At 32.8% G+C, this 7,573-nt stretch overlaps 1 pseudogene; it reads left to right on the top strand.

Annotated features, from left to right (window-relative positions):
• Positions 1-3,365: 3,365 nt before the first annotated feature.
• LOC134475326 (dr1-associated corepressor-like) lies at positions 3,366-3,925 on the top strand (annotated as a pseudogene).
• The last annotated feature ends 3,648 nt before the right edge of the window (positions 3,926-7,573 follow it).

Raw genomic sequence — 7,573 nt, 5'->3', positions numbered from 1 at the left:
AAGTAGAAATATTAAAATAGGAAACAACAAGGAAAAATCTGTAAGACCAAGACATAATTTTTAAAAGATTAATATAATAGGCAATACTATGACAACACTAAGTTTAAAAGAAGGAAGACCTTATTAAACATTAGCAATGAAAATAAATATTTCAAAATTATAAAATAACTTTGTTATGAAATATTTGTCAAGAAATATGAAAATTTTTATAAAATGAATCATTCTATACAAAAATAAAAACCTTCAAATTTTTATTCAAGAAGAAATTGAAAACATGAAAAATTCATTAAATATTGAGGAAAATCAATAGTTACACAACTCTTCTACAACAAGACATTAGGTTACATATGATTTGGCAAGCAAGTCTTATTATAGTTCCAAAGAACAGATGACCTCTGTATTATAAAAAAAATTCAGACAAAAAAACCTATCCATCTTAAGACACTAGTAAAATTTGATATCCAAATTAGAGAAGATTGTTAGGCAAAAATCATAGTGATCTCACATTTGATAAAAAATCATAAAAGTTCTAATTAAAATATTGGCAAATTGTAAAAATAAATCTTCACCTTGATAGTTGATTTTCTTTAAAAATTTATTAGTACATATTTGCAATACATAATGATTTCATTCATTATGGGAAGTTGGTATATGTACATTAAACACATCCTAATTCTTTATTTCAAATACTGTAGGGATGTCTTCCTTACTTTGTATGTGCAATGTTTATTTCTATATAATCCATAGAGAAGTATGCCAATATTATTCTGGAAAATAATTTAAATGTATTATTACCTTATAGTCTCTAAACCATATTCTTACTGAAACATACAATGTTTTTCTCCCAATCTGTTAACTTTATATGGTATAGAAGACTTTGCATCTTACACTATTCTGCACTTGTGCAAAAGTTTGTATCTTGCCATATTAGTAACATTTTCTTGGTACCTGTTTATAGTACATATGATTACATGCACCATGAGCTGGGTTGGTACATTTAGATGACATTTCTTAATTCTTTATCTTACTCCCTCTGATCTCCTCTCTTCTCCTTTCTGCATCTCTTGGATCCTTTTAACAAAGACAGAAACACCATACATTGGAGAAAAGAAAAGAGATTCAATAAGTGATGCTGGGAAAACAAATGTTTATATACAAAAGTATATGTATGTATATAATATATATGCAAAAAACCATATACAAAGATAAACTATATACTTATATCCCAAAATATTTAGATATATAACCCAATATTAATATTTGTAACCCATAATATTGGTTATTATAAAGAAACATAAGGGAAATGGGAAATACTTCAGAACATTTATTTGAGCAATTTTTTTTGGATATCACTCCCAGACTACAGGCAACAGTAGCAAAAACTTACACATGGATTACATAAAACTAAAAAGCTTCTATACAGGAAAGGAAATGGTCAATAAATTGAAGTAAGAATCTACACAGTGGGAGAAAATATTTATAAACTATACATTTGACAAGGGGTTAGTATCCAAGAAAAATAAGGAGTTCAAACAACTCAGTAGCAAAAAATAGTATGATAATATGATTAGCAAAATGAAAAAAATGACCCGAATAGACATTTCTGAGAAGAAAATACACAAAGTTGCTATCACATATGTTAAAAATTCTTAACATTACTGGCCATCAGAGTAATACAAATCAAAACTATTATGAGGTATTCTGTCACCCTCGTTAGGATAACTATTATTAAAAATACAAAAAGTTCAAACGAAGGCACAAATGTAGAGAAAGGAGGCCATTCACACATGTTGGTAGGTCATGTTGGTAGGAATGTAAATTTGTACAAGCATTATGAAAAATCTTATGGAAGTTCCTCAGAAACCAGATCTAAAACTGCCACATGATTCATCAGTGCACTACTGGGCATATATCCAAAGAAAAGGAAATGAGTAGGTTGAAGAGAAATCTGCTCTTGTATATTTATTGCAGTAGTATTTAGAATAACCAAGATTCAGAAACAACCCAGGAATGGGTGGATTGATGGACGGATAAATGAAACGTGGTGTATTGGTAAAACAGAATATTGTTCATTCATAAAAAGAATGAAATCCTGTTGTTTGCAGCAGCATGGATGGAACTGAAGGGCAACATGTTAAGTGCATTATATCAGGCACAAAAAGACAAATTCCACGTGTTCTTACACAAATGTAGAAACTAAAAGGTCGATTTCATAGAAATCTCCTCTTTCATGAAAGAGGAGAACAGTGGCTACCAGATCCTGGGAAGAATTTTCAGTTGGAGGGATAGAGAGAGGGTAATTAGCAGGCACAAGTTTGCAGGTAGCAAGAAGGAATAACTTCTCATTTTCCGTAGTACATTAAACAACTGTAGGTGGCAATAATGAAGTGCATATTATAAAGAGCTAATCAGATATTTTGAAATGTTATACAATACTCTAAAAATATTTGCAATTGTTATGCATCAGTATATTAAAAAATTAGTAAATCTAACTCAACAGATGTATAAAAGTGATACATTATAACCAAATGGGTCTGATTTTGAGATTTAAAGTATAGCTCAACTTTATAAAATCTATCAGAAGTCACTACTTAAACTAAAGAAAAATAGTATGTATTTATTTCAATAAAGAAAAGTAAGGGTTGAAACTTGTATGAAACAAAAAACCTTAAAACAAGCCAAGAATAGATGGAAACATTTACTCTGATATAGGATACCTATTTAAAACTTACCACATATATTATAATTAATGCAGAAACTTTAAGAACATTTTTATTAGAGCCACAACCAAGATGATATCTGCTCTCTAAAGTACTATTTACCATTGTATTTACAAGGTCACTGTCAATCCAATAAGACAAGGTACACAAATAGTTTTAAGTACTGGAGAGAAAGTATCATTATTTAGAAATAGTTTTAAAATCTGTGCTGGGGGTAAAATGCAGGCCCTTACACACGGAGTGCTCCACCACTGAACTAGATCCCTAGCCTCATCCATGGACTATTGAAATGCCTATAGAGGAAGCCAAAAAGAGTTTTCAGAAAATTTTAATAAGGCAACTCATCAATATTGCTCCATCGAATGTATTTTGTAAAAAAACAGTTTCTTATACAACAACATAGGATAATTAGAAAATACAAGTTTTAAAAAAGTTATTCAGTAGCTGAAAGGAAAAGAACAGACAATATCAAATGTTGCGGTTGTGAGACAACTAGTATAACTTTTGTACATGTTTGGTAGGAAAACAACGTGGAACAGCCGCTTTGGAAAATAGGGTGATAATTTCTTATAAGGTTATTCTGCTGACTCCCAGGGTTGGTCGCCCTTATGTCTTTCGCGGAGGGCCTCAAGGGCCTGACCTCACATGAGTGCCTCTCTCCCCACGTCTTCCAGGAAGCAATGCATTGAGCTGGAGCAGCAGTTTGACTTTTTGAAGGACTTGGTGGCGTTGGTGCCTCATATGCTGGGGGATGGGGAAGACAACCACATGCATGGGGACAAGGGACCTCGCAGGGGACAGAAGCCAGGCAACCGTGACCGGAAGAATGGTGGGATGGGAAGCAAAGGCAAGGACAAGAAGCTGTCTGGGACAGACTCTGAGCAGGAGAATGAGTCTGAGGACACAGATACTGATGGGGAAGAAGAGACACCACAGCAGCCAGCCCAGCCAGCCACCCTCCTGCTCCCTTTCAGAGCCCTTCAGCCTTGTCATGCCCTTTGTCTCTGCTCTGCCTTTGCCCCCCCCCCCCAGGCACCTTGGGCTCCCTCAGCACCTGATGCAGAGGATGAAGACGACTATGACTCCTAGCGCCCTCTGCCCCCCAGGCCACACCCCCTTTTAGTTGGTTTTAGTTGCTCTGGGGGGAGGAGAGAATATGGAAGTGTCCTTAAATTTATTAATAAAATAATAAAAAAGAAAAAAAAGGTTCTGTCTTCATGAGATATGATCAAAAATTCAACGACTGTTGCTGCTGAGTGTCACCCAGTGGAAAGGAAGCCTCTCATAAAAACATTGCAAGGTGGCCTTATCCACCTTATTCAGTGAATCTGGTACCTTGAAGCTATTTGTCTCTTCCTCAAATTCAAAATAATAATGAAAGGGAAACATTTTGAGTTCAGGACGTCAAGGCAGTCATGACAACAAAACTAGACAAGCACAAAAGAAGACTTCCAGAAATGTGTCACGAAGTGCCAGGAATGATGGTGTAAGTGTGTTCAAAGGAAGGGGGAGCATTTTGAGATGCATAAATTGCAATGTTTCTTTTACTGTAATTCATTTTAGAATAGAAATATTCACTGAATTTTTATCACACCTTGTATATTGTTCCATTTATGTAAAATTCTCAAAGAAAAAAAAGGAAACTGTGATTAGAAATGTAACCATAATTGTCAAGAACTTGGTAGGAAGAAGACACTGCCTTCAAAGTTCAAGAAGGATCTTTCTGAGTTGACAGAAATGTTCTGTGTCTCAAGCTTGTGTTAATTACATATTTTTATGTATTCACCAGCATTCATTAACATTATAATTGGTGAATTTTGTTCTATTAAATTATACCTTAATAAAGCTAGGTAAAATAATGTTGCCATTAAAATAATAAGCAACACTACTAAGTACTTAAGTATAAATTTACAAAAGTGACATTTTCTGATAATTATAGAAAACATTGTAGGCACTGTTGAAAGATACAAAAGAAGAATTTAAAGATTTACACTCCCCCAAAACTTAATCTGTAAATTCAAAAAATTCCAAACAAATTTTTCCAACGGAAAATTTTCATGAAATTTGACGCTGATATTTAAATGCATGTGAAATATTAAAGAGCTAAGAGAATCCAAGTAGGTGATGCAGAAGAACAAGTAAAAAGGACTATTCCTACACCTATAAAGACTTTCTACATTTTGGTACTGGGGACTGAGTCCAGGGCATTTGCATTCATGTATTCCAAACCCCCTTCCTTTTTTTTTTTTTTTTTTTTTTTTTTTTTTGAGACAGGGTCTCACTAAATTGCTCAGTCAGGGCTCAAACTCATAATCCTCCTGTCTCAACACCTTCCCGCTGGAGTGCTGGGATTCCAGGCATGCATTACCATGCCCAGCTCAGATATCAGTACTTTAAAAATATTTAGATTAAAAGAGTACAGTTTGCTGCAAAGAGACAAACAGGTAGGTGGGAGAGAAAAGGGACTCAGACACAAATCTGAGAATACAAGGAATATTGGTATATGACAGAAATGGCATTGAAAGTCATGGGAAGAAAGGATGGGTCGTTCATTCAATAGCTTTACGCATATTGAAACAAGTAAAATTACGTTCCTATGTTATACAACGTATAAAAATAAATTCCAACTGGATTTAACTGCACAATGCTATAAAACTTAAAGTTTTAAAGACATTTAAAGTAATATCATTATAATATTGTGGTAGGAAAGGATTTCTTGAATGACACACAAAAACCACAGATTCTAAGAGATTGACTAATTGGACCATATCAAGGTAGTAAAAGTCTCTATACTGGTATTCTGCAAGATATTATTATAAAGCCAATAGGCAATTGATTAGACAAAAGCATTTGTAATAAATAACAAATAAATACAAATGGCATAAAACTATTTTAGAAAGTATTCGGATCACAAGCAAAATATTAATTGTGTGCAAAATAGAAAACCCAAGTTGTTAGTAAATAGATGAAAACATAATCTCACTAATAATCAGGGAAATGCAAATTAAATTAGCACATTGATATTATTCCATACCCATCATGTCCTAAATAAAAACATCTGCTAATACCACATGCTAGCAAGAATGTGATAAACAAACTGCTATACACTGCTTCTGGGAATGCAAGGTTACACCCACTTTAGAGAACAATTTGATAGTCCTCAGACTGAATATATATATATATATATATATATATATATATATATATGTGTGTGTGTGTGTATACTGAGTCAGCAATTCAACTCCTCAGTACCTTAAGGAAATAATAGAAACATGTTCAAGGATATTCACAGCAATTGTTTTAAGGGCTAAAATATATTAACATAAATGCTATTTTTTAGCCCTCCAAAATTTCAGGATTTTAATTTATTTTGTCTTTCATTATAAGAATTTTCTGTCTCTTATTAACTTAGTGCAACCTCAAAGCAGAGATGGAAGAAACATAATTACAATTGTAAGAGTATTGTTTCTTTAACTGTTTCCTTCTCTGCCTTTAAAAATGTCTTACTAGTGCATATTTGCATTATATAATGGTTTCTTTCTTCTGAAGAGTTAGTACATGTACATAAGGCATCTGAATTATTTTTTCATTCGTTCCTTTCTATTTCCTCAATCTTCCCTCCATCTCTCAGTTCCTTTCTCTTTTGCAAAATATCTATCTTCCTATTTTTATCAGGTAAACTGTCTGGAAATACCAACCAAACAACAAACCACCAGAATTCAGTATAATAAGGAATAAAGAATATCAATCGTGAGTGAATAGAAAGTGTATGTACCAATAGAAATATGTCTGACAATGCGAATGTGAAATAAAAAATAAATCAAGTTTCCAAATGCTATGATGTCATTTGTGTGAAATTTAAAACGTCAAATATTGCCTTATATTTTCTATGAATACATTTGTACATCATAGACAGATGAATGTGGAGGACAGATGCCAACTTTAGGAAAATGGTTATTCTTGAGACCCAAGAAATATGCAATTGGGGAGAAAAAGCAATTTTTGCAGTACCTATAATGCTTTATTTCTTTGAACACAAACTCTCAAGAAAAATAAATAAAAGTTTATTCCTATGCTCGAACACAATATAAAGGTTAAAATGAATGAGACACTTCTGTGTGCTCAGATATGAAAAGATCTCCTGCATATATTATATGAAAAAGTCAGAAAATTATTATCTGTTGTATGATTGCTTTTTTATAAATATGGAAAGACAATAATGTATAAAAACCAGGACAGCCTATAAAACTAAAGGCTCCTACAAAAACCTGTTTATAATAGTTGCTTTTTATAGAGACTGCAGGTCTGAGGTTGAAAGAAAGTGTAGTTATATTGTTTTAGTTATTTATCATGTACAAATTACATATGCATTCATAAATTTAGATTTCAAAACATTCATAAACTTGAGAGGTCCAATATCTTGCTCTTGTGTGATATTTAGGTTAGTATTATTTACTACAAGAGATTAGGTGGCATTTACTGGATTATCTTTTAATCAAGCTTCCTATTGAATCCTAGTGACCAGTATACTAGCAATTAGACAGGAGGTGTCATATTGATGAGCTGTTCAACTACAATATTTTTCATTTTATTCAAGATCAAATGGTACATCTAAGACATCTTGTGTTTTCCACTGTATGAGTATAGATTCTTGTTAGTAAGTTATATTTGTATTGCTAGTAAATAATACTCATCTCTAATGCATTCAGTCAGAGAATAACTGTATTTCACTACAGGCACAAAGTATTTCAAACAGTTTATAATCTATTGTGGTTTCTTATGTGTAGCCAGGGAAATGGGACAGATGCTGATTCTACTGGAAATGTGAGTTTACATCTAAAAACTAAATCTCA

Source organism: Cavia porcellus, unplaced genomic scaffold (genome assembly GCF_034190915.1).
Source record: "Cavia porcellus strain 051 isolate PalLab524CR breed Dunkin Hartley unplaced genomic scaffold, mCavPor4.1 scaffold_3, whole genome shotgun sequence".
Lineage (NCBI taxonomy): Eukaryota > Metazoa > Chordata > Mammalia > Rodentia > Caviidae > Cavia > Cavia porcellus.
The sequence above is the reverse complement of the archived record's forward strand: the minus strand, read 5'-3'. Positions and strand labels throughout refer to the sequence as shown.